Genomic DNA, 27,709 nt, shown 5'->3' on the forward strand with positions numbered 1-27,709 from the left:
CCTATGGTCCGATTTCGGCGATTTTTAGAATGGGGCTGCCACACTATTAACATAGTATTTGTGCAAAGTGCTGTACCGATATCTTCACTAGTACTTACTTTATATATTGTAAAGTAAACGATTCAGATCGTCTTCAAAGTTCTGGTATATAGGAAGTAGGCGTGATTGTAAAGCGATTTAGCCTATTTTCACAACATATCATTGAGATGTAAGGAAACTATTACAAACCAAGTTTCATTGGAATCGGTCAAGTAGTTCCTGAGATATGGTTTTTGACCCATATGTGGACGACGCCACGCCCATTTTCCATTTTGTAAAAAAAATCTGAGTGCAGCTTCTTTCTGCCATTGTTATGTGAAATTTAGTGTTTCTGACGTTTTTTCTTAGCGAGTTAACCCACTTTTATTAATTTTCAACCTAACTTTTGTATGGGAGGTGGGCGTGGTTATGATCCGATTTCTTTCAATTTTGAACTGCATTAGGAAGTGGCTAAAAAAACGACTGCAGAAAGTTTGGTTTATGTAGCTCTATTGGTTTGCGAGATATGTATAAAAAACTTAGTAGGGGCAGGGCCACGCCCACTTCCCCAAAAAAATTACATCCAAATATTCCCCTTCATAGTGCGATCCTTCATACCAAATTTTATTTCCATAGCTTTATTTATGGCTTAGTTATGGCACTTTATGTGTTTTCTGTTTTCGTCATTTTGTGGGCGTGGCAGTGGCCGTGGCCGATTTTGCTCATTTTCGAAAGCAACCTTCCTATGGTGCCAAGAAATAAGTGTGCCAAGTTTCATCGAGATATCTTAATTTTTACTCAAGTTACAGCTTGCACAGACGGACGGACAGACAGACATTCGGATTTGAACTCCACTCTTCACCCTGATCACTTTGGTATATATAACCCTATATCTAACTCGTTTAGTTTTGGGTGTTACGAACAACCGTTATGTGAACAAAAATATAATACTCTCTTTAGCAACATTTGTTGCGAGAGTATAACAAAAAGGGATTAAATGTCTGCTACGTCCACGTCGTTAATCCTGGGTTACGCTAAATTCTGATAATAATAGTGCATAAATCAATGATTTTTCATCATGTTCTGAGTTGGTTTTTTATTTGTAGCTCATACAAATATTACTGTCCCAAAATTCCCTTTGGGGGGTAAAAAGGTGATGAAATAAGGAACATTTTAAGATATTTTCGAAAAAAATCAAAGGGGGCATAAATTGTTAAAAATTAAAAAAAAAAATCTTTTTTTGCTTTGAAATATTAATTTAAAAAATACACAGATTGATGATTATGATGATTTTCGTTATTCTATTGAAATATATACCCAATCTATGGGTCGAATTGTGTTATCTTTATAAAATTACATCTATAAATTGCGAGATTATAAAATGTTCGGTTACACCCGAACTTAGCATTTCCTTACTTGTTTTTAAATATATGTTTATCTCTCAGGTTTTCTAAGGAAATGTAAAGGAGATGCGTTTCTAAAATAGTGTACCTCTGCGCCAAAAATGGCCTAATATTAGGTTTTTCAAACATCCAGTAGGATTATGAAATTATGAAAAATTATCATGAAATATATACACAATATTGAGCGTATAGTCTAATTAGTTTGGTGCCGAAAATTAGTGAAATCGGTCCAGGAATTACCCCAATCCCCATGTATTATACTTAATTATTTTGGTTATTCTAGTGGACTTTATGCCGTGGAACAAATTGTGTGTTATCTTAATCAAATTACATAAATAAATGTCGAGAGTATGTAACACAGTGATGAGCGATATTGCTATTTTTAAATCACTGTGATTTTATATTGCTATTGCGATCGCAACAAAAAAAAAGTATGAGAATTTGTACTCCACCTTTTTTTAATGTTTTACATTTTCATATTTAGTAATTTTAACAATATCCAAAATTTACCTGCTTTTGTAATCACAATTAACTAATTAATAAATGTTGGGTACATTTAACTGCTTCTGTAATCACCGCACCCAAAATTATCGAAATAGCAACTTAAATAGTTACTATGATCCTGAACTGCTATTGCTACTTTTCGAACTGCTTTTGCTTCAGTGATCGAATTAGAATTACTGAACTCCTACATGTTCTGTGATCCAACAAATTCACTGAGCTTCTCCATAGCTACTGAACTCAAGTTATTGAACTGCCATTGCGATTTTAATTCTCAGCTATTTACAAAACCTGATCGCAGTTGCTATATGCTATTAGTTGAGAATGTAATAAAAAACACGTTCTAATTGAAAGACCCTGTTTACACCTCACTCAACTCATACTCATATAAATGTATATATTTAAGCTAATGAATTGGCTAAGGTTACGAATAACCAGCATTATCAGCTTGCTTATTTGCCTAGAATAACGCTACATTCATAAATACACAGGAAGATACACATGAGATGCATTACTTCTTGAAGAACTCGTTGGAGAGAATTCCTTAAAGACAAAATTGGAGAGACTTAACATCAAGACTCCAAAAATCGACATATATTTTAGAGGAGTCAAAAAATATTGACTTAAGTGATTAGATGGGTTTAAAAATTTGAATTCAATTCATTTTTTTATCTTATTAAATAGCGCAATATGTTTAAAATAGTATCCAAAAATATCAAATCAATCCGAATAATATTCTAAGAAATATACACTTTGGATGTTCCGCCCATCAGGCCAGGTCAATATGAATGTAAAACTTTAAACGCGTTTATCTCAAAACTTAATTTTTCAAGTCTCAAGGTGGACACGATATCTTAAAAAGTTATGAAGCGATTTTGTTCAAATTCACACACCTTTGGAATAACATTATCTAGTTAATGAACGAAAGATTTGTTTATATTTTTATTACAACTATTTTTTTCGAGCCAATATTTGCCGAAAAATTTACCAAAAAAGTGAGTTTTTTATGTTAAAACTCGTCAAAAAATCGATTTGCAATATTTTCTATTTTTCCTTCGTTCGTGAACTATCCATATCTTCTTCTTCTTGACTGGCGTAGAAACCGCTTACGCGGTTATAGCCGAGTCCACAACAGCGCGCCACAGCGCTGACTGTTTGTTTGATGACAGGAGATATTTCGTCTTGTTCTCGTTCACCACCAGACCCATTCACTTCGCTTCCTTATCCAGGCGGGAAAAAGCAGAACTAACGGCGCGGTTGTTGCTTCTGCTGATATCAATATCATCGGCGTACGCCTGGAGCTGTACACTCTTGTAAAAGATTGTACCTTCTCTATTTAGCTCTGCAGCTCGAACTATTTTTTCCAGCATCAAGTTAAAGAAGTCGCACGATAGTGAGTCACCTTGTCTGAAGCCTCATTTGGTATCGAACGGCTCGGAGAGGTCCTTACCGATCCTGACGGAGCTTTTGGTGTTGCTCAACGTCAGCTTACACAGCCGTATTAGTTTTGCGGGGATACCAAATTCAGACATCGCGGCATAAAGGCAGCTCCTTTTCGTGCTGTCCATATACTATCAAAATATTTTTGGTTTATTGTTTTTAGATGAACCAATCATGGGTTATCATGTCCACGGTAAGCCCTTTTTTTCAAAGCGGTTCAGGAATTATCGCAGCTCCCAAATACTATATAACATAACTTACCTACCCTAATGGACTTTATGCCAAATGTATGGGTCAAATTGTGCCTTAATAAAACTGAATAAATAAATTTCAGTAGTATAAATTAGTCAATGAGTAAAGGTATTCTTTTCTTCGAAAATTAAAGTATAGAACAAGCTTAAATTATGCCAACAACAGATTCTATATTAGTTCGATAATATTTTGCTACAAAAATTTTGACTTTAATTCAATTCCTCCACACAAACTCTCCCAAAAATAATCAGTTCATGCCACAAAACTAGAATTCGGCGTATCAAACTCATTTATGTGCGGCTTATACTATAACCCTAGCGCTTTAAAAACTAACGGTTATTACTTAACACACATACAGACAGACAGCATACAATCGTACATATGTAAGAAGACATAAACACTTTTCAGCATTACCTGCAATCAACATAAACTTTAAAGACCACTTAAAATGCACACACTTTATAGCCGAACGGAGACTTCGCTATACACTGCGCTGCGCTGCTGCTTGCCACTACTCAGCGCTGCTCTGCTGTGCTGTGTAGCCCGGTGCAATTGAGGCCGAGAATTTCCCAGGCAATAATTTACATTTAAACAACTTTGAATAAATTTCCGCCAACATTACGGTATAAATAAATTATGAAAATCTACTCAAAACTGAGATATTTATGTAGCTCGTATAATTTGGAATGCTTGCGAAGGCGCTTTGTTGTATATGTGAGTGTGTGACTGAATGATTGTGTGAGTGTTTAAGCTCATATAAATATTTGTTTATGGCTACCAATAAAGCGTGAAGCTGTGAAGGCTTTGAGGCTGTGAGACTGGCAAATGGAAGGCAGCAACAACAAAGGAAAAAGCAAAAACAAAAACAACTAAAACAAAAGCAAAAAGCAATAAAAGTAAAAACAGAGAAGCAAAAAATAACAAAAACAAAAAGCAGCCAAAGCAAAAAAAAGAAAAGTTGTTACTGCAGCAGTGTTAGGCTGCAAATTTCGAAATTATAAATTTCGGGATTATTTTTAGGGATCCCGAAATTTCGGAATTGGATTTTGAAGTAAAATTGAAAAGCATTAACTATACAATGCTTTGAAAGTTAGAATAATCCTAATTCTTCTCAAAGACCCTCGTAGGACCGTTATAAATAAATGATTCTAGCACTAAACTCATACGAAAAAAGTATTATGCTGTTGATAAAGATTTTTAGTTGTTTAGAGATTCAATAATGAATCCCGAAAATTTTCGGGATCCCGATTTTTTCCATTATTTTAAAATCTCGCAATTTCAAGTTTAATAAAAGCAAAAAAAAAAAACAATAAAAAAAACAAAAACATTAACGCATGCAGTCACTCCAACGCTCCGTTAGCTTCAGTGGAATGCCATAAATAAATTAATAATTTAATGATTTAAAATACCGAAACACAACAACAACAACTCGAGCCGTGAGCGCATAAATCGAAATTGAAAGCAGCAAATGGCAGAAGGCAGCAGGCAACGCCAGAGAAAGCTCACAGATAAAGCACAAATATTTTAAATCGCAGCGCACAGCAGCACTGATAATAAAAGTAGCAGCATTAAAAGCAACAACAACACCAATAATAACAACAACAATGAGAATCATGCGGAATGTTTGCAGCCCATTAATATGACATGGCACACTACGAGCCCATAAAGCAAAGCATATATTTGCGCCAGCGACCGATATTCAAATAGAGGTTACGTATACGCCGTGTCCAACTAAAGTAAAGTAAATTTCGCGTTTGTATTAAATATGGCATTTTTAATTGTTTTTCGCACTTTTAATTTATTATTATTATTATTGAAATGTGATTTTTATTTCAGCTTTTTGCATTTGGTTTATTTGTCACTTCCTGTTTAACTCGGTGTTTGCGTAAACGTTTCGCTGTCATTTAATTTGCCTAATGGCATGTCATGTAAGACTTTTATTTGGCACGTTATTGGCAGCAGTTCAAAGCGCAGTTTTTGCCGGCACATCGAATTTGGTCACATGGGAGAATATGCACAATGGCTTAAAAGTGATATTTGAGTGATGAATTAATTTTTATATAAAATTTTCGCATATTTAATGTCTCAAGCAATCCATCATAACTTTTTCTGAGTCTTTATAATTGCTCTGTGTCCCATCCTAACTTAAATCTCTGCAAACTTCTACTTGAGCCTTTTCCATCATCTACAATCCGTATTTTAACACTTTTTTATCAAAAAGAATATCCAAAAAGCTTTTAAGCTGGTTTTATGCAGCTTTTGAATAATCACGCGCAAAGCTCGAAGTGAATCTCCACGTAAATTTTAGCCTGGATCTATACATTAACTTGAACATGAACCCGGTTTAATCGTGTATCTGAATTTAAATCTTTGGCTGAACATAAAGTTTTTATGTGAACTAAAGCCGGAACTTGAGCTTTAAATTGGAAGTTCAATATAAACCTGAAACTAAACCAGCACCGAAGTCAAAACCTAAACTATCAGCATCTGCACATAGAGCTGAATAGAGACATAAACCCGTACTCGGACCTGCACTTAATTCGTGTGGATGAACTTTAATTCCCCAATATAAACTATCAGTATCTACACCTAAACCTTAATCCTAACCGGAACCCGAATCGGAACCTAAGGCCGAACCCGAACATGCACTTGATACTTAATCTTAACCGGAACCTGAACCCGAACCTAAGGCAAAACCCTGCTCTTGATCCTTATTCTTAACTGAAACCTGAATCGAAACCTAAGGCAGAAACCGAACTTGCACCAAACCTTACTCTTAACTAGAACCTGAATCGGAACCTAAGACAGAATTCGAACCTGCACTTGATCCTTAATCTTAACCGAAACTTGAATCGAAATCTAAACCAGAACCCGAACATGCACTTGATTCTAATCTTAATTGGGACCTGAATCGGGACCTAAGCCAGCACCCAAAACTACAGGTGTACCTAGACTGAGTCTTATCGATGAACCTTAATCTGTAGGTACGAGAAATGTAACTATTATATCTTTACTTACAGTCCAACCTGAACCAAGACCTACATTAGATTGAATTTTCATAGGAACTAAAATGTAAATCTAAATCAGATACTGGTTTGAATGCACACTTGGTGAGAATAAGAGACCAATAAGAGACCGTTATACGAGTTCGTGCTAGGGTAAGCAACCTGCATCTCAAAATGAACAGGAACCAGAAACGGAATTTGAGCTAATTTTATTGACCGAAACGGAACCTGAGCATGGATTTGCATCAATTCTGATTCTTTAACATTCTAAGGACTCTGTTGAGAGGGAGAATGTCCTTCCTAGTGGGGCTTCAAAGCATAGAAAACAATTAGAACGAAAGGAGAGAATGAACAGAAACCAGCTCTTAATCTCTTCCATAAATACAAAATCTTAAGTCCTAGTTATCCGCCACATTTCTAAAATAAAATTTTCGTTTATATATTGAAAGCTAAGTCATACGGTTTTCGTATGAGAGAGGCAACAGCCAAAGCACTCGATCTCGGTCGCGGTGATTAGGATTGTGAAAAATTTCGTTCTTTTGAAACAGACTTCGAGCTATTCGAGTTTTTAATAGCATTATTTATTACTAACGTTGATATCAAAAGCTTTTTAAGCTCCCGTAATAGAGCTTTTAAGCTTGATACAAGCTTGTAACATAAAATTATTTTTTTCTCAGCACTTCGTCGTTAAAACACCACTGTACCTCACGGAGCAAACGTCCAAAGTCGGCGCATATTTACCAGCTGTATGGTATGGGCTCAAATTTCAATATAAATTTTCATCTGATGCTTTTTCAATATGTACGAGCTGATATTTTTAAACCGTGTTTATTTGTATGTTTATTTGCATGTTTATTATAGATATTCAGCATATCCCTTTGGGTAAAAACTCTGATTTGCATTTAATCAAACTAATACTTTTTTTTACTTCCGCAACGGTAAAACATATGATGAGCAACAAAGCAAAAACAAAGAAAGCATGCAAGCAGACATGACAGCGCTGGGGAAAATTAAAAAAGGAAGAATTTTGAAAACAGCAACGTGAAAAAAGTGAACAACAACATTATGGCACACTATAAATACTATGAGCACTTTGTACAATAAAAATTTGTCATTCAGTGACCGCCTTTCGACGCCACACACACAGGCGGCAATGACCTCAGTGACGGTGTGTTGGTAGAGTGTGAATGGGCAAAAAAACGTGCAGGTTGTTGCAGCAGCAGTGTTATGATGCAAAATGTTGATATTACAAATTACGGGATTATTTTTCGGGATCCCGAAACTACGGGATTGGAATTTTTTGTTATTTTTTCATTATTCCAACGAGCTTTGTAAATATTTTTTTTTTTAATAATTTTGTAAAAATATTGATGACATAATGATTTAAATGTTCTCTAAAGGTCCCGTAGGATCAGACATTTTCTGGATCTGGATTTTTTTCAATTTTAACATTTTTCACATTATAGTATATAACATTCACACATACAACGCTGAAGCGAATTTTCGTGTTTCAAAATCTATGGCAACATTGTGACAGTAAAAAATTTGCAACTACACTACACCGAACGGTAAAAAATAAACAAAAATATATAGTATAACAATAAAAGGTAGTGACTTACGACCATTCGCCACGTCGCCACTGCCGCTGCTGCTGATGGCGCCTGCAGTTGGTAGCCTTGCTGATGGAAGAGCTGCAGATTCCAAATTGTCGAAGCGCTACAGCCCAACTGGCCGTACAAACTGACTCATCGGCTGATTGCCTTACACAGCTGATTGCTGCTACTAAAGCGCACATTTTCATTGTAACTCACATTATGGGCAGTAAAAACGGCCATGCAAACATAAAAACAAAGCCAACAACACAAAGCAACAATAACTTGTTGATGGCAAATTTAAATTTTCTTCACTCCCCAACCCCTCCACATCTGTTTATGACCCAAAAGGTGTATAGCAATCAACAGCATGCCAAACATTTCTCTCAATTTATTTTGGTACAAAGCAAATAATGGCAAAATGCAACACTGTGTGCGGTTGTAGTGTTGAGCGTAGCGCCTGAAATGAATATATGTGGTGTTAAAATTAAATTAAAAACTTGAAATTGATATGGAAATGTAAGTGAAATTTGAAATTGTAAAACTGAGCTTAGAGTAAATATGGCTTAGTGCAATAAATTGGCTTAGTATTAGTGTTAGCTGAAATGTAGAATAACAAAAATGCACTCAGTTTGATGAAATTAACTAAAAATAATAACAACAACAAGAAATTGAAATCAAATTTAACTGCACTTCAATCAATTATTAAACAAAAATTTTGAGTTTTTACTGCTAGGCATTTTAGGCGTTTCAGCTTTTTATACGGATAAATACATACATTCATACATATAACTGTAACATAGCATGTATGTACGTTATTTCAGGTTGTTTTACTGATTTTGAGAATATTTGATTGCTTCATATTCATGTCCTGTAATTTAATAATTTTCGATTTTTGTGTTTAATAACCCTTTTGTATGAAAATTAAAAGTACTGAAAACTATTTTTTTACCAACGTACATTGTTTTTCATTTTTTACACAAGTACATATGGGGGATGGGGTTATATGTAGAAGTGAGGAAAGTTTCTGATTGCTATTCACTTGGGAGTGGCCAGGAACGATTCTTTTGCATATGACTCAAGCAGCTCACGACTTCCGGTTTTAGACCAAGTACCCTCTGGGTAGCCAACAAACATCCGTTTGGAAGCGAGCTAAAGTGAGAAGGCGAAGCCCATTTCTTCGGTTGAGCATAAATCTAAAAACATCGATGCATGTGTCGCTTTGAACGATGATTAATGTCGATGTTTTATATTAAAATTTTTCTTCACATCTTCACACTTTTTCTGGTATTAACCCGAAACCACAACAGAATACCAGTTTTCTATTTGACATAATAAACATTTGGTCCACCAAAACGTGAAAAGTCTGTCATTCAGAAGCAATTCGAAACTTGACAGTAAAAAAAACTTTCCAAGCTGATGTTTTTAAATTTTGTTATTTATTGAGAAAAAATGCTTACATTTATGCTCACACATTATAGCATGTAACATTCACACATACAACGCTGAAGCGAATTTTCATTTACAAAATATTAAACTATGAAAATAGTATTAGCTCTGAAAATCGAGGCTTTGTGATAGGTGGCAACACTTACCTTACTAATTATTTTATAACAATATTAACGCATACAGTGTATTATTATGAAACTCTGACGATCTCGATAATTGACCATCATTTTTTTATTTGAAATAGATGACAACCGCAGTAAAAAAACAAGAAAAAACGTTAACTTCGGCTGTACTGAAGCTAATATACCCTTCAAAGGTGCATTTCTTTTAGTAACTATGTGTTTAAGCAAATCTAAAGACGTAAGAAAAAGTAAGTACACCTAATTCTGTTTTTACACGATAGAATGGTTCCCGAGAAATTCGTGTAAAAAAAAATCGTGTAAAAAAAGATACTGGCCAAGTACAAAAATAATAGATTGGTTCTAGACCTCAAAAAATAAGTTAAAATTAGACTAAATAATATAAAAAAAGATTGTTGTAGTTATTTTAAGAATTTATTTTCGTTTTAATTTATTAAATAAACTAAATTATAATAAAATAAATTAAAATTTAGATTTCATAAAAAAAAATAATATCAGAAATTCATTGCCAAAAAACTTAAATAACATAAAGTACAACCATAAGAAAAATTTAAACATTAAACAATTTTATTTATTGTCACTGTCTGATAATAAACGTAAACGTTTGCGAAAGACTACAATATCACTGCCATCACTGGAATGATTTTGTTGATCATTATCATTTCTAGCCGACTGTGTTGGGACATCAGTAGATTTTTGAACGAAATCAGTTATCTTAGATTGAGTTTTATTTCGCGTTAACCCATTATAAACTTCCCTGTAAGATGCCATTAATGATTTCAGTTCACGTTGAAATTTGGCAGCTCGTTCCTCGTCATGATCATGTTGTTCAAAATGACTACCTAATTTTGTAGCGAGATCAAGACCTTCTTTAATTAGAGATGCTTTCAAAATTGGACGATCTCTTTCGTCACTGTCACTATGTTCTTTATCATAACGAGTCTGAAGAAGTCTGGGTGAATTCGATAATTTCATTTTCGCTCAAGCTTTCATCTATCAACAATTCTTCTACATCTGCTAACGATAGGTCATCGAATCCATCCCCACCGATTGCATTGGCCATTGTTATTATATCAGCAAGTTCAGCGTTATTATCGATAACAGGATCTTTGCATTTTACGCATTCTGGCCAAATATTTTTCCAACACGAGTTCAAAGTTGATGGCTTTAATAAATCTAACGCGATCTTGACTTGATTAATGCAGTCCATTATAGAAAATTTTTTCCATTCATCTATGACTGATGATTCCTCATAATTATCAAGTTTTTCTACAACATAATGAAATGAACTTCTTATGTAATACGTTTTAAACGTAGCAATTATCCCCTGGTCTAGTGGCTGTATAAGGGAAGTGGTATTAGGCGGCAAAAAACAAAATTGTACGTTTGGGTGCTCCAAAACTGGATGGTCTGGTGCATTGTCTAGAATCAAAAGAACTTTAAATTCGAGACATTTTTCTTTCATGTAGCGCCTAACTTCTGGGATGAAGTGCTTCTGAAACCACTCTGTGAATTGCACTCTGTGAATTGCACTGGTTACCCAAGCCTTTTTGTTCGCCATCCAGTGTACAGGCAATTTATTGAAATCTACACTTTTCATGGAACGTGGTCTTAAGGCACGATGTACTAGGAGTGGCTTAAGAATACGTTCTCCTGAAGCATTGGAACAAAACAACAACGTAATACGGTCCTTTGCTACTTTAAAACCACCGGCTGTTTTCTGCGATTTTGCTACATAAGTTCTTCTAGGCATTCTCTTCCAAAAAAGGCCGCTTTCATCTAAATTCCAAACTTGGTCTGGAGTATATTCTCCATCTTCAATATTTTTTTTTAGTTTTTCGGGAAATTCTTTAGCAGCCAATTCATCAGCGGATGCAGTTTCTCCCTTAATTTTTATATTGTGGAGAGCGTGTCTTTTTAAAAAACCAGTCATCCAACCAGTACTTGCGGAAAATTCATGTTGTTTTGACTGAGATGATGTATCTGGATCAATTTCCTGGATACGTTTATAGATTCTTAATGCTGTCTGCTTGATAGCAAGTCCGTCTACTGGTATTCTCTTTTGGGATTTGTCTTCTATCCAGATTACCAAAGCTTTTTCCATTTTCTCTTTAACAACATCCCTTACATACGATGATGACTTTGCACTTAATTTTGTTCCAGAACATACTGATGCTCTAATTGCCGTTTCATTTTTTTTAATTGTTCTTACAGTAGCTTCATGGATTCCGAAATTATTTCCCACAACCGTTGCGCCTTGTCCCGTTGAAAGTTGATCTAAAATTTTGATTTTGGTATCTAAGCTGATCGCTTTCCTCATTTTTAATGCAGGAGAATTATGTAACATGGGTATGGCTACCAAAATATATTTTATTAATCAAAAATGCAAAAATCTAAAATTAAATACTTTATTTTACTTAGCACTTGTTAAAAATCAGCAAAAACTAACGATCTTTCAATTATAATTGTCAAATAGGAACTAAATTGTGTGTACAATACATTACGTACGTTTTTACTTTTTCAATAATTCGGGGAATCCCGCATTTCCAGAAATTACACAGAAATTAAACAGAAATTACGCATACATAGACATAACTCAGAATACACACCAGAATTATTTTAAGTAGAAAAAAATTCATTGAAAAAAAACGTGTTAAATCCAATAATTCATGTAAAAAAAGTAATTTTGTTTTTTTTTGTATTCGTGTTATTTCAAATTATGTCGTGTAAAAATAGAAATATTTTTTCGTATTTACACGTGTTATTTCAAATTCGTGTAAAAATAATTCGTGTAAAAACAGAATTAGGTGTACAAAAAAAAAAAAAAAATAATACTAATTCGTTTTAGCCGGGTTGTTTTCTAGAAACATTAAGGTTATATAGTAAAGCGATCTGAACAATTTCTTCGGAGATTATATTATTGCCTTAAGCAGTAATCCATGTCAAATTTCGTGAAGATACCACGTCAAATGTGAAAATTTTCATACAAGGCATTGATTCCGATCGTTCGATTTATATGCCAGCTATATGCTATAGTGAACCGATCTGAACAATTTTTATTATTTCTATGAGCAATAACTCACACCAAATTTCGTGAAGTTATGTAGTAAAATGCGGAAGTTTTCCATACAAGCCCTTGATTCCGATCGTTCAGTTTGTATGGCAGCTATATGATATAGTGGTGCGATATCGGCAGTTCCGACAAATGAGCAAGTTCTTGAAGAGAAAATTACATCAAACGATATCTTGAAAATTGAAGCACTAGTTCGTATATATACAGACAGACGGATATGGCTAAATTGACTCAGTTCAACATACTGATCATTTATATATATACTTTATAGGGCCTCCGACGCTTCCTTCTGGGTGTTACAAACTTCGTGACAAACTTAATATACCCTGTTCAGGGTATAATGATAATCAAATCATGAGTATTGAACAGTTATTTAAACAAGTAAGGAAAGGCTAAGTTCGGGTGCAACCGAACATTTTATACTCTCGCAATTTATTTAGATATTTACCTATATTTTCGGTGAAAAATTACCTTTAGGCTCTGAGTTCTTCATGTTTGATATCAGGGGCCTTGAAAAGTCATGGTTCGATTTTGACAATTTTCCACAAGTGACGTCACAGCTCAAATTTGTGTAAAGTTTTATTTCGCTATCTTTATCGGTTCCTTATGTATACATTATAAAGTGAACGAATCAGAAGGATTCAAACTTGAGTTATATGGGAAGTAGGCGTAGTTGTGAACCGATTTCGCCCATATTCCACCAGTGTCATCAGGGTGTCAAGAAAATATTATATACCGAATCTGTCGAGTAGTTCCTGAGATACGGTTTTTGACCCATAAGTGGGCGATGCCACGCCCATTTTCCATTTTGTAAAAAAATCTCAGTAGTGAGTTAACGCACTTTTAGTAATTTTCAACTTTACTTTTGTATGAGAGGTGGGCGTGGTTATTATCCGATTTCTTTCATTTTTGGGCTTTATAAGGAAACGGCCAAAAGAAACGACTGCAGAAAGTTTGGTTTATATAGCTTTATTGGTTTGCAAGATATATACAAAAAACCGATTTGGGGGCGGGGTCACGCCCATTTTTCCAAAAAAATTACATTCAAATGTGCCCCTCCCTAATGTGATTCTATGTTCCAAATTTTATTTTCATAACTTTATTTATGGCTTTGTTAAAGCTCTTTATGTGTTTTTGGTTATCGCCATTTTGTGGGCGTGGCAGTGGTCCGATTCCATCTTCGAACTTAACTTTCTTGTGGTGCCAAGGAACGCGTGTTCCAAGTTTTATTAAGATATCTCAATTTTTACTCAAGTTACAGCTTGCACGGACAGACGGACGGACAGGCAGACATCCGGATTTGAACTTTACTCGTCACCCTGATTACTTTGGTATATATAACCCAGATATAGGGTCGTTTAGTTTTAGGACTTACAACTTTTGTTGCGAGAGTATAAAAAAAGTATATTTTGACTATTATTCTAAATAAAATAATATTAAAGAAACTCTGGCGTGGCAATGCTATCAAAGCAATAATTTGTAAATTACAGATGTTTGTTTAAAGAAATATCTAAAGAAAAGTTTTGAAAAAATAATTTAAAAGGTTAATTTACTTTGCACATTTCCGTATTAAATATGAATATTTTATTATTTAAAATACATTTCTAATATCAAAAATAGTGTAATTTAAGATTTAAATTAATTAAAATAATTAATAATAGAATGTTAAATATGTGGCAACTCTGTTCCTAAAAATATTTTACTGGCGATCTGCCAAAAGACCCCCACATGTTTTGTATTTTGTTCTCCTATACAATTCTTTTCACTTCACTAATATTTACTTAAGTATAAGTTCTAATATACCCGAAATGACACAGAAGGGTTAACACTCCGCTCCGACAAGCCTACAGTTTGCTGATGTGTATATTCAAAGTAATTTTGCTGCACATAACCAATTTTAGAATTTTATATTTTTGGTATTTATTATCAGTAGTGTGTGTAGACAAACTGTGAATTCCTAAAAAATCTACAGAGGAAAATTGTTTGTTTGATTAGTTCAATTTTCTAGAAATTAGTTTTGTGTTGAATTGAATTTGAGTAAAATCAATCAAGCAAAATTCATAAGATTTCCGAAATCATATTGTAATAAATATTTATTCACTACTAAGGAGAATTGTATGAGCAAATAATTTCATTTTCGGTATAAATATTGATAAACAGAAATGATTTTGTGGTATAAATATTGAGATTGATAATACAGTTATATTGAATAGAATATTGATTACTGTGTATGTGGGTGTATACAGTTGACCATTATGTTAAACCTCTAACCTAATATAAGTGAAAAGAAAGATAAGATAAGAAAAATATCGATACAATTTTGCCACAAGGAACTTAATTGGCAGGAAACAAAAACTACACATTAATTTATGAAAAAATCGAAGCATAGCTTCAAATTATCGATAAAAACAAGTATAATAAAATCGATAAATAAGTGTATCAACTAAATATTTAAAAAAGAAATTATAGTCTACAAGAATCTGTAAATTTAGTAAGATAGCTACAAAAGTTATCGATAAATTGAAATTATCAATTTCATTTGATGAAAGAAATTTAATAAATATTGAAAATATTGATACAAATCGATAAAAATTCTGCACTTTGTACATGAAACAAAAAGTTATCGATAACTTTATTTAGAAAAAATCGATATTTTTTTGTTGATTTTAAAACGAATGCATTGTGAATATATGTATAATATAAATATATCAATAATATTTGCGAAAATACCGATAAATTTTTATCAAAAATTAAGAAATAGTAAATTGCGAATAAGATTGCGAAATATATACTAATCGAATAACGGCAACTATAAAAATATCGATAATATTTATCGACAACAAGGAAATATCGATAACATTTATATCAAAATTCGATCGAAAACACCGAGTTCAACTCGTTATTATGAAAATGTTTATCGAAAACGAATAAGCAATAATAAATTAGCTTTAAACCTCCCAGCTTCTGTGTTCCATCAACTATTCACTAGAACATAAAATTTCACTCACAAATTCATTGACGCCAGTTAAAAATAAAATCGGTCATTTAAAATTGATATTTGCTGGCACTTAGCTTGCTTTTGCACTTTAATCGCCACTTCAAAAATACTACGAGTATATTTTTACAGACCTACAAACGAGCATTTAGCAGACTTAAGCACGAAGTGAGTGAGTGCTTGTGGTAGCAAATTTTGCGCTCAAATTCCCTTAACAATGCTTCTTGGCACTAATTACCGCAGATTGCAGTACCACAAATATTAATGTGCAGCAATTTACAGTGGAAAAAAGAAAAATAGAAAAAATATAAACCAAAATGTTGGAAAAAAGATGTGTGCCTTGTGTGTTTGTATGTTTATATGTATGTGCTTATATGCATGGTGATTACCGATTATAGCCACTCAAACAGCTGAAGCCGCTCAAAGTGTTTGTTTTTAACAACAAATTTACGGACACACAAGTAAATACGTATACATTTTGTTGGTCACTGTGGTACGAGTTGATTGTTTGTAGGTTCTGTTGACTTCGGTGCAACAAATTTCAATATTTTATATCATAAAACCGGAAATTAACATTGGCATATTATATCGCGTCACATTAAATTGAATCATATCATATAATATCACATCACAGAGACGCATCTGAGATACTCACTTAGGGTGACTTTTCTAATATGCAAAAAAATAATAATTTTTAATATAACATCACATCATAACATCAGATCACGCCATATATTTGTATTTCACATCACCATAACGAAACATAACATACAATTTTCCCGCTCTTATGAGTCAGATAATCACTTTAAACCAAAGTACTTGAAAATTTTTGATTATCAAAATTAAACATCACATCAGTTCATATCATATGATATCACATCGTATTACTTAACGTCACAAAAAAAACAAAGGAGATACTCTTTTACTAAAAATAGAATTTCTTATAGTGAAAAATAAATATTAATATGTTTGTCATCATATCAAATGCTTTGTTATCACATCACAATGCCGCTCACAATAACTTATGAATACACATTACAACAAGTAAGTTATGCATTTAAACTCAAAGAAGAATTGAATTTATCTGTATTAAAACCAAATTGAAGAAATTTAAAGTTTCAAAATTTTGTAAGATCACATCATACATATCAGATATGATCAATACATCACATCAGTTCATATCACATCACATTTTATTATTTGACTTCACGAAAAAGTCACAAAGACGATCTTTTTCTCATTAAAAACAACATTTCCCAAGTTGAAATAAAACAAACTATTAATTTTTTCATCATCACATCATATGATTTTATATCACATCACAATGCTTCACATATCACAAATTATGAAATCACATGACGAAAAGTCATTTAAGCATTTAATTTTGTAAGGTCATCACATCGAAATCGATTACAACAAATCGTATGGACCACAGTCGTGATTTTACCATAATTTCGAATAAAAATACAAAAACAGTAACTTCACGTGTGAAATTCCAGATTTGATGAATACGTCACATTAGTTTAAATTATATCACATCACAACATATGAAATCACATCTATTTTGATTAACAACTCACCACAACAACGAACTAGTCAACATTAAATTTCAAAATAAATTTTATTTCCCAACATTAGAATGTTTTTTTTTTAAGTAAATATGAAGAACCTCCAACAACAACCAGTCTTAAACCTCAGCTGTTACTGGAACAAGTGATCTTTTTGTAACCAACTGAGCAGATCTAGCTTTGCTTAGAAAGGGTATAGAATAATGAAATAAACCCACAGTATCAGTACTGTCTCGAAGACTAAACATACTGCAACCCACTACCACCCTTTCCCCCTCTCCATCCACCACTTGCGAGCGCGCACATTACAGTCTGCGAGCGTTGCAAGCTCTGCACTGCGAAGCACACGCTTAATTATTACCCGTACTGAAAGTAATGCGAATCGACAAGTACAACAGCAACAACATCTACCAAAAAAACTAAATAAAACACTAATATATTTGCAGTTGTTGTTGCAAGTTTTCCACCAAACTATCCGAGAAAATGCAACTGGCTGAATGCCTTGACTACGAGTAAATTGCTTTAACTTGGAAGCCTGGCTGTTTCGTTGTTTGGTTGCTTGGCTACTTGGTAAGTTGTTTGGCGGCTGCTGGCTGACTGGCGAGTGTTCGCCATTTTTATTACACTCATTTGGACAAAGAAAAATCGCTTCAGATAAGTGGCTCTTAAAACCACAACTTGAGACATACACCCACACATACGCACACTCAGTGAGGTCTGTTTGTTTTGATACATTTAAAAACATACATTTATTTTCAGCGGCATGTGACTTGAGTCATAATGTCCCAGTAATAGTTGGGAATATGTAGAAGCTTTACTAAGTTTCTTTGAATTTCCGGGATTAACATTGTTCGATAAATTGGTGATTCTGCACATTTTAAGTGACCCGTGGTCACTTCATCTCTGGCCTCATAAATCTCTGTCAAAGTTCCACCACCTTGTGAGACATACTACATAGTATTAGAAATGTATTTTCTCCTCAACTTGACTCAAATATTACGCTTTAAGCTAAAGAGTCTCCGACTGGTGCTCATTAATACATATATAATGAAATTTCTAGATAATATTAAATATTAGATAAATTCGGTCGTGGCAACCCAACCATATTACAGTCGCTCAAGAAAAGTAGTTGCGGGTCCCATGATACAAAAGACTGCTAAAAGTAGTAAATAACATAACGATATCTCTCTCTGTGGAAGGAGCAATGTCAGTCATATCAGTTCATAATAATTGGAAAATATAAATTTAAAGAGAGTATACTTTATAGAAAATCGAAGTTATTCGCCAACTAATTGAAAAATTCAGATAAATAATTATTAAGTTATTTAAACGAATTATTTTGATGGAAAAATTCGAAGAAATAAACAGAAGACATTCTTTTCGAGCAGATTTCTTTGAGTTCTGAAAGTACCGGAAATATTTTAGAGTTTGCTCACCTGCTTTATGAGACAAAAATCGTAGCTATTACTTCGCAGGTTCTTCTGGTGCAAGTCGATAAAGGTTACCCTAATAACCTTTGGGATATTACTCAATCCAAGACATTTTAAATCCTTTAGAGTCTAGAATACAACGGAATTGCTGGAAATGCAGAACTGATGCACTCGCACGTAAGGTCGCCCTAACTGCAATCTCATCAGATTGAGAACGAGAAGCTGGTGCACTACTGTCTTCTACGTGCTGGCATTGGAGCGGTGGCCCTCCCATGAGCTCGGTAGGTGGTGATTAACGACCAACACCTGCGTGACTTCGTGAACCCTTCGGTCTTGGGTGGATCATAGTGGGTCCACTTACTCTTAGCAAGGTTAAACTTACCGCAGTAGTAGGAGTCCGTGCTGGACACTGTCCAAGAGGCTAAACTTCCTTCAGGATGAAAGTTGCAAGGAGGAAGACGAGATTGAATAATTTCTGCTTCACTGTCCAGCTTTAGCTAGACTGAGATTGAAACATCTCGGTAGCAATAGTTTCGGCGAACCAGATTAAGTGAGCCGTTTAGATATTAACCGCCTCAAAAAATTTGTAACAAGATCAAAATGTTTTTTCGACTCTTGCAGGTCTGTGGTAACAATATCTAGGAGTTTTCGACACTACAAAGGATTTTAGTTGCCTAAGTGAGATCCATTGGATCAGCGATCTAACCTAATTCACTACCAACTAGACACTGAACTAGTTTCCCTATAATGACTTTTAGATGAACCGAAATTCTCTATGCAACTGCAATCTCATAAAACAAAAGCTAACTTACAACAAAAGCATCTCTCACACTAAGCGCCCGCTGGCATTAATGTAACAACGACTGACCAAATGCGACTTAAGGCGAGAAAAGCGAACGCAGACATTAGCTGTGGAGCGACTAAAGGGCAAAGCAAACGACGAAATCGTAGAAAAATTGCTAGTTTGCAAGCAAAAGCAACAGCAGTCATTACAGACAAGTGTTAAGTCTGTAAATATGTACGTGCTGAGAACGAGTATCCATTTGTGTCTGTGTGTGTGTCTGTAAGGGCGCTGGTGTGGCTGCTCGTAAGTATGGCTATTTTTAAAATGGCTGCTAAAACAGCAAACATATTGCTAACGAGGCTACTAAAATGGAAGAAAAAGTGAGCTTACGAAAGAAGGAAAAGAGCAAAGGATAGCAACAACAATAACAACACTAGTATAGCTAGTAAGTAACAAAAGTGCACTAAAGGCATTAACAAGTTCAACTGAACACACAAACATAGAAACGCATTCCCCACTTGTTGGCCCCCCACTTCTTCTAGTCAAGTCGTTGGCCACAAGCTGTATGTGTTTCTTTCTTCTGTGTTATTTTCCTCCGAGCAATGCTTGTTTACAACGCAAACATTTATGTATAAGTATGTGTGAATTGCTTAATTGTGGCGTAATTAAATTTTTAATCGAAACTCAATTGGCGATTTCATTTTGTAATCAATGCATTAAGAAGTGCAAATTGGAAGACACAAAAATAACGGTACGTATTTGGACAATTATTTGCCGTTGAATGAAGATTGTTTTAGGTAGATTTCTTCTTAAATGTGAGATATTTAAGAGATATGCTGATCGAAGTGTTGTGAGGTTAGCGCTTCTATCTATACTCCCTATATCCATATACATATAATATATTTTACAAGAACCGTAAGCATCCTCAGATCGTCCATCTACCTATAGTAATTTCTCCAATAAGATGTGGATATAGTTCGTGACTACTAAGCGACGGTGATGAGTTCAAAACTCAGATGAATCAAAATCTAAAATAATAAAAATAGTTGTCTTCCAAATAACCTGCTTATCAAAGTATATGCTGATTAGTTCCACTATCCTAACTATGTATATTCTTTTTTTTTTTTAATTAGATTTCTTCATAAATGAGAGAAGTTTTAAGAGAGTCTTGAATGTAAATAACCTGCTGATTGAAGTGTTATATTTTCGTTCCAGACTCCTATATACATATTCTACCGGAATCGGAACCATCCACAGGTTTGTCTACATATAATAATTTCTCCAATATCCTATTCTCTTCTATGTTATGACAAGTGGATTAATTTCATGACTCAGATGAATCAAAATCTAAAATTATAAATAAAAACAAGTTCTCTTCCATTGATACTAGGTATCAATCCAACCGATGTTCATCTTTGCGCATTCATTTCTAACATCTCTCATTCCCGGCGGTCGTGATTCCATAGATCATAGATTCCATTTAAAGACGGTCATATATATTTAGGAACATAGGTTGTGTGATGCAATTAACCCATTAAACGCGAAAGCTAAATAGCAAAGATAGAGGAACCAAACTTTGTGTGGATACTACAAGGGTTGATATGTACACAAAACTACAAACAAAAGTTTCGACCCCTATCCGGGGGGGTCTGCACGACCCGTGACATATATGTAACGCTCGCGGGTTTCTGTTATGTAATACAATGTTTGATACTAACATGTAAATAAACATTTCCATTGGATTTAATTCATCAATTTTATTATTTTAATTATAAAGTTTACAAAAAGAAAACGAAACAAGTACAAACGTATGAAAATTCATCAATTTTTGGTTGAGAAAGAAAACTCAAACTGGTCTAAAGTGAAAGTTGTAGAAACAATCCACACACAAACCTACGTCACACTTATACATTTGGTGTTTATTGATCGCTGGCAGTTGTTTCCAGCACAGCGTCTCCTGGTAGGATTTCTAACTATGAAATGGCCAATTAGGTCATATCTAGCATCAAGCTCAATTTGCGAATCCGGACGTCTAAATCCCCAGTACGACAAAAGTGATTAGCAATGGTTCTTCTAAACTATAGCTGGGTTAGCCCGTGTCCGCCTTTTCTATATAAGAGCCAAGCATTTTGAATGGAGACATCAACCAACCAGGTAAAAATTGAGAACCACCACTTCTTCCCTCTAGCTCCAATCCTGTAAGCGTTAACGTTTTGGTCCATGCGATATGTTCCGCCCATATTCTTATTATACATTACGATAGCATTGGGGACTGAATTCGAGCATGTTCTGCCCTAGAGTATCTTCAAGCTGTCCCTACCGGTTCCTTCCCAAATAAAGTTGATGCAACGGAAACTACTGCATTGTCTACCCATTTCGTGACTGTAATATCGCATTCAGAAATCCGGAAACTAACCATATAACCACGTTCCTTTTTTTTAACTTATCCTTCAGTGGCAAAGGGCAAGAGATTGGTATTGAATTTTACCGAATTGTTCCAGTTCCTTCATATCCCATTTTTTTTAATCCAACCAAAACAGGTATTGAAGTGAAGAGATTATCGAAAAAAATTCAAATGGAAGTGGCTTCCACGTTTCATCGAATTCATCGATCATTGAAAACAACAGAGCAGCGTTCTTTCCATAGTTTGCAGCGTACTCTTCGTTCGTCCTAGGGTTTTTTCCCTGATACATCTCGAAGTTTAGAAGATAACGGGAAGGCGTATTTAGACACCACATTTTATAACCAAATCTCAACGGTTTGCCTCTAATAAATTGTTTACAACCGTGTCCATATCAAAGTCGGTATTTTTTCTTGTAACAATTTTACAATCCTCGACAAGCTGTGTATGTGCCAAGTTTTCCAAAGTACCGCCGTCTTCATCTGCCGAATCATCACCTGAAAGAGCACCCGCGTCAGGAGCCCCCATATATATAGCTTCCACCTCTTCTTCTTCATTATTTGTCAATTCGTCCAAAACTGCGCAAACTTCTTCAACAGTTAGTTTTGCCCTAATAACGGAAGAACACGCACATAAATATGTATATTATATATAGTTATACAATTCATAAGGTGAACCCGCGAACGTGACATATATGTCACAGCTACACAAAACGAAAAAAAAAGCTACAAATACAGTCATTTTAAATTTTTTTTATTATTTAACATAAAATTTCAAACACTATCAAAATATACAAAACACTCTTTTCACATAAATCGGTGACACTTTATTAAAAATCGTACTACCGACAACGTGTTCCCATTTCGATAGTTTTTTTAGGTGTATGAAATCGTCTTCGTGTTCACTGCGCTACTAATTTTGCTACACTAAACGGAAAAGGCAAAATATAGCGCACACTTATTCTTTGATTTGTTCACTTCAATTCCAATTTATAATTTGGAACATTTAAAATTGCATTTCGAAAAAGGCGTAGATTTATGTGAAAGATCGGAGCGTTACATATATGTAACACTAGCGTTTAATGAGTTAAGACCCAGAAGTAAAGTATATGGAAAAATTCAGGCAAAGATGTGATTTAAACCTCTACTGTGCTTCGTTAGTTGAATATATGTTATATCAGTCTATAGGGCCAAAACATGGTTCAAGACCTCGTCCTTAAAGGGTTGGGGTGTTTTGAGACCGGCCCGCCGTTACCCGGTGACTGATATAACTATAAAGTTTACAAGATCTTAACTTCAACTTCAAGGAACTCCCAGAACAGATGTTGGTAATTCAAAAATTTCGGCTTGCCGATTTACGGGTTTTTTGAGGATTTATGTGTTAAAGGTTCAAAAATAAAAAGTGTTTTTTTTTTAACCCGAAACTACAAACAGTTGCACAAGTAATGAAGTTTCCGCTGTCCTTTGAAAAAACATACAAAACATATTTCCGAAATCTAAACAGTAAGCCTACGAAAGGCAAGTATAGTAAGTCTATTGGCAGTTCTTCCAGGAAATCACAGTTCAATAACTAACCACAAATCTTTCATAATAATAGTTAGAAATCATTATTTATTCGCATTTCGAAAATGAAACTCCTAAAGTCCTAATAGACTTAGTATTAGAATGTCCTCATCAATTTTCACCATCACCGTTTACTATTTCCAAGTGAGACCTGTGCATGTATACCCATATGTATTTGTTGTCTCTAACAACAAATTGAAAATTAAACGAGTTAACCCCATAAGATTTACTGAAAGCAAAATAAAGTTGCAAAAATACACACATGAAAACAGTAAAACATAAAAATTTTTATGTCACATATGGTGTAATGAAAGCAAAATACGCCTCAGGATTGTACAAAACAAACAAATGTGTGGGCGAAAAGCAAAACCAAAGCCACACCTCACACCTCGCCTTCAATTAAAAACAACTCGATAGTAATTATTTCGAACAGGCAACACTTTTATAGCCAATAATAACTGTTTTTATTGGTGTATTCGTATTACATTTTTTTCTGTTTTCAACTGTCACGTTTCTTTGACTGCAAGCATACTCGTACTCAAAATTACACCCGCAAGAGTCTCAATTAAAATTTTAATTGGAATTTTTCTTTAATTAGAAATGTGAGTGAGGGGATGTGTTTGAATTTTATTAAGAGTGGAGAGAGGAGATGTCGCTTGCAATGAGTACGTACACAGGAATGTATTTGTTAAGGAGATAATTTTAAGAACCTTATATAGGTGAGTGGAGAATGTGAGTCTACTATCCACCCAATGATTTCTCAACTGACCAATTTTAATTCCTAATTTGACCTCATTAAACTTCTAGCTTGACCTCACTTGACCTCTAATTTGACCCCTGGCTTTACCCCTAACATGACTTCCATTGACTACTATCTTGACCTCGCTTGACCCCTAACTGAATTTTTAAAAAGTCAGCACAGACTGGAGAATCTTTAGAGATCTACCGTTATTTTCAGTAATAATTGAGTTCCGAAGTTAAGTCCAGGGATCTAATACTTTAGTGTATGAAGCATTGCCCCCGGATATTTTCAGCTCCATATTCTTCAAAAAACTTTTCGCTTCCCACACACTCACCCTACAAATGTTCGGAATTCTCACTAAAAGTAAACAAAATTACAACTAAGCTACAACCAAACCGCAACCCACAACACACATTCCTAAGTCCACGTGCTTCCACTGTCTTTGTACACTGCAAAACGCTTCAGACTCTTTGCGTGCTCCACATGTACGCTCTTGCACGTATATATGACTTTCTAAGTTCTTGTGGGATTGTCGGTTACTTATTTGCTCAAGGGTGCCATTCCATACACACACACACAGAGAAAGACACACAAATCAGTAACAAATATACCATCAAGCTTCGCTTTCATCTTCTCACATTGCTTTAGTTTGTGTATCCTTCGTGCTTGTGTATCCATTTTACTGTATCTTGTATCCTTCTTCTCCCACACATATGTTCGTGCACGTATCCTTTTTGTACTCGTATACAACAAATACACATTGCATTCCCTGTAATTATCCAATTACAATGGCTGTGCAAATACTCAATTTTCTGCTACTTAGTACTTCGTCATTACTTGCTTCGCTGGCCTTTCTTGTCGCACATAACAAAGCGAACTTCAAAAGAAGAAAAACTAATTTGTGCTAGTCTTTGTCGTCCTACTGTAGTGACCGCACTCATTCCTTTGGCATGGAGTAGCCAAGCACTTTGGGAATTCAAGTGCTACTTACTTGCCAAGGTCCGTTTTATTTTCCTTCCTTTTTTCGCATTTTTATTTTACTTAAGACAAAAGTCTGCTTTGGAGTGCGTCGGGTACGTGTGTTTGTTGTTGGACAGGTCGCTGTTGATAGTCGTTTACAAGTATGTTACTAATGTTTAAATTTGCCATTTTATTTTTGACCACAATTTTTATTTAATCCTTGAACTTAAGCATATGTTTGTTAAGTACTTAAGTGGGCTACTTAGGGTAGACACACAAGCATAGAGTACCTGATGTGTAGAGTAGATTGAAAAATGGTGTATAAAGGAGAATGTCGCACGTTGGAGCTGATAGTAATCATATTTAAATTTCTTCTTAAACTCGAGTTTATTGTTACTTTTGTTGTTTAAACGTAAACTACTTACAAACACTGAGTTTAACACAATTTCGTTTAATTTATATTTAAATCTGTTTTTAGTCACAAACTGGAGTATATTGACCGTTGTGGCGTTTGGCATTAAGCACTACTTATAAACGTAAATTTCATTAAATACTACATTAAAAAGATTATTTAGTTTTTGTCTCAAACTCGGAGTTTCTTTAACACAACACTTGCATCATAGACACCAGCATCAACACCAATAATAATGTCAGCCTTGAAATCCAACGCAGAATCACTCTTGGTAACAAGTGCTACTATGGACTTAGTAGGCAATTGAAGAATAATCCTCTCTCGACGAACAAAAACTAAACTCTACAAGTCCATCATCATTCCCATCCTACTTAATGGTGCAGAAGCGTGGACGATGTGAACATCCGATGAGACGGCACTAGGGGATTTTTAGAGAAAGGTTTTGCGGATAATTTATGGTCTCTTAAACATTGGCAAGGCGGATACAGCAGAAATGATGAGCTGTATGTGATATTCGACGACATAGATATAGTTCAGCGAATAAAGAGACTGCGGCTACGCTGGCTAGGTCATGTTATTCGAATAGACGAAAACACTTCAGCTTTTAAAGTGCAGATGCAGTATACGCTGGAAGAGGGAGGAGACCTCCACTCGATGGAAGGCCCAGGTGGAGAAGGACCTGTCTTCACTTGGTATTACCAATTGGCGCCAAACTGTCAAAAGCAGAGATGCGTGGCGCGCTTTTGGGGACTCGGCTATAACCGCGTAAGCGTTCTCTACGCCAGTCAAAAAGAAGAAGCGAATCGATAATTTTATAATGCTTTTAAGTAAAGATATGAAGCCTGCTGATTATATACTCAGTACTAGCTAGTGTTATACTCAATTTCTCCTGGGTATTTCAATACCAGATCACTTTAAATACATAGTCACAAGCACCTACGCTAGATCGGACAAACTTTTGTTCGAGAATACTTTCCAAATTTACTAGAGAATTATTTCAGACAAAGGGTATGCTATTTGTATATGATCTATACGTTCTACAATGAGTTTTCCATCGCAACAGAAGATACTTATAGAATAAAGTCCCAGACTCTTATAGAATAGAGGTCTCAAATGTATCTTTACATAACTAAAAATCATTTCCCGTAAACTTAGTACAGTGGAGTATGGTACTTTAAATAAACAGGTTTGAGTTGAAGTAAGCATGGCTCTCTCAGTTAGCCGAAGAGTAAACTTATTCAGATACATCAGTACATTTTGGACATGATCATTTCATTAAACCTTCCGTCTTGAGCCCTTTAACTGCTCTGAAGATTATAGACAATTATTTTAGAACCTCCGCTGACTCTTTTAGCACAGAATTAATTTCACCTGCTCAACATAAAGGCATATGCATAGATAATTTTTGATTCTGGAACATTTAAGCTTTTTGAGACGATATGACCTAACCTTAAAGAGAGTCAAAAATAATTGGTAGGTCAATTATATTGCATCAAATATAGCATTTCCACTTAACGAGATTGAAAATCTATGGATTGAAGGGCCTTACGTTGACTGAGACAACGAAGGATCATGATCGAATGTGGATCGATTACGGTGAGTTTACTGGCATTGTAGTAGAATAGCCGCGAACTCATTACTTTCGAATCTCATTATTTTCGAATTTCATTGTTTTCGAATACCACCATTTTCGCATTCCCTCCATTTGCGTATACCTCATTCAAGCAAGCTTTGAAGTAGTGCTTTAAAAATTGAGAATTTGGTGCACGGATTACACTTATCAATTTCGACGCATTTCAATTTATCACGCGGCTGCCATTAAATAACGGAATAATGGCATTCGCTATGCGTTGACCACAACAACACAATGCGAACTAAGGACTATGCCACAAACTAAGCCGGTATTGGCAAATAGCAGTGGTGAGACTGGGTAAACAGTTACAACAACAAGTATTGTACAACAACAACAACAACTAACACTA

At 34.7% G+C, this 27,709-nt stretch overlaps 1 protein-coding gene across 1 annotated transcript in view; it reads right to left on the reverse strand.

Annotated features, from left to right (window-relative positions):
- Positions 1–27,709, reverse strand: part of LOC105210733 (cytoplasmic phosphatidylinositol transfer protein 1) — a 324,861-nt gene that overhangs the window by 225,757 nt on the left and 71,395 nt on the right. The window contains exon 2 of the mRNA XM_011181869.3: positions 8,239–8,671. The gene's annotated coding sequence lies outside the window, so the exon portion shown is untranslated. The remainder of the gene's footprint in view (positions 1–8,238; positions 8,672–27,709) is intronic.

This window comes from Zeugodacus cucurbitae, chromosome 6 (genome assembly GCF_028554725.1).
Source record: "Zeugodacus cucurbitae isolate PBARC_wt_2022May chromosome 6, idZeuCucr1.2, whole genome shotgun sequence".
NCBI classification, from domain to species: Eukaryota; Metazoa; Arthropoda; class Insecta; order Diptera; family Tephritidae; genus Zeugodacus; species Zeugodacus cucurbitae.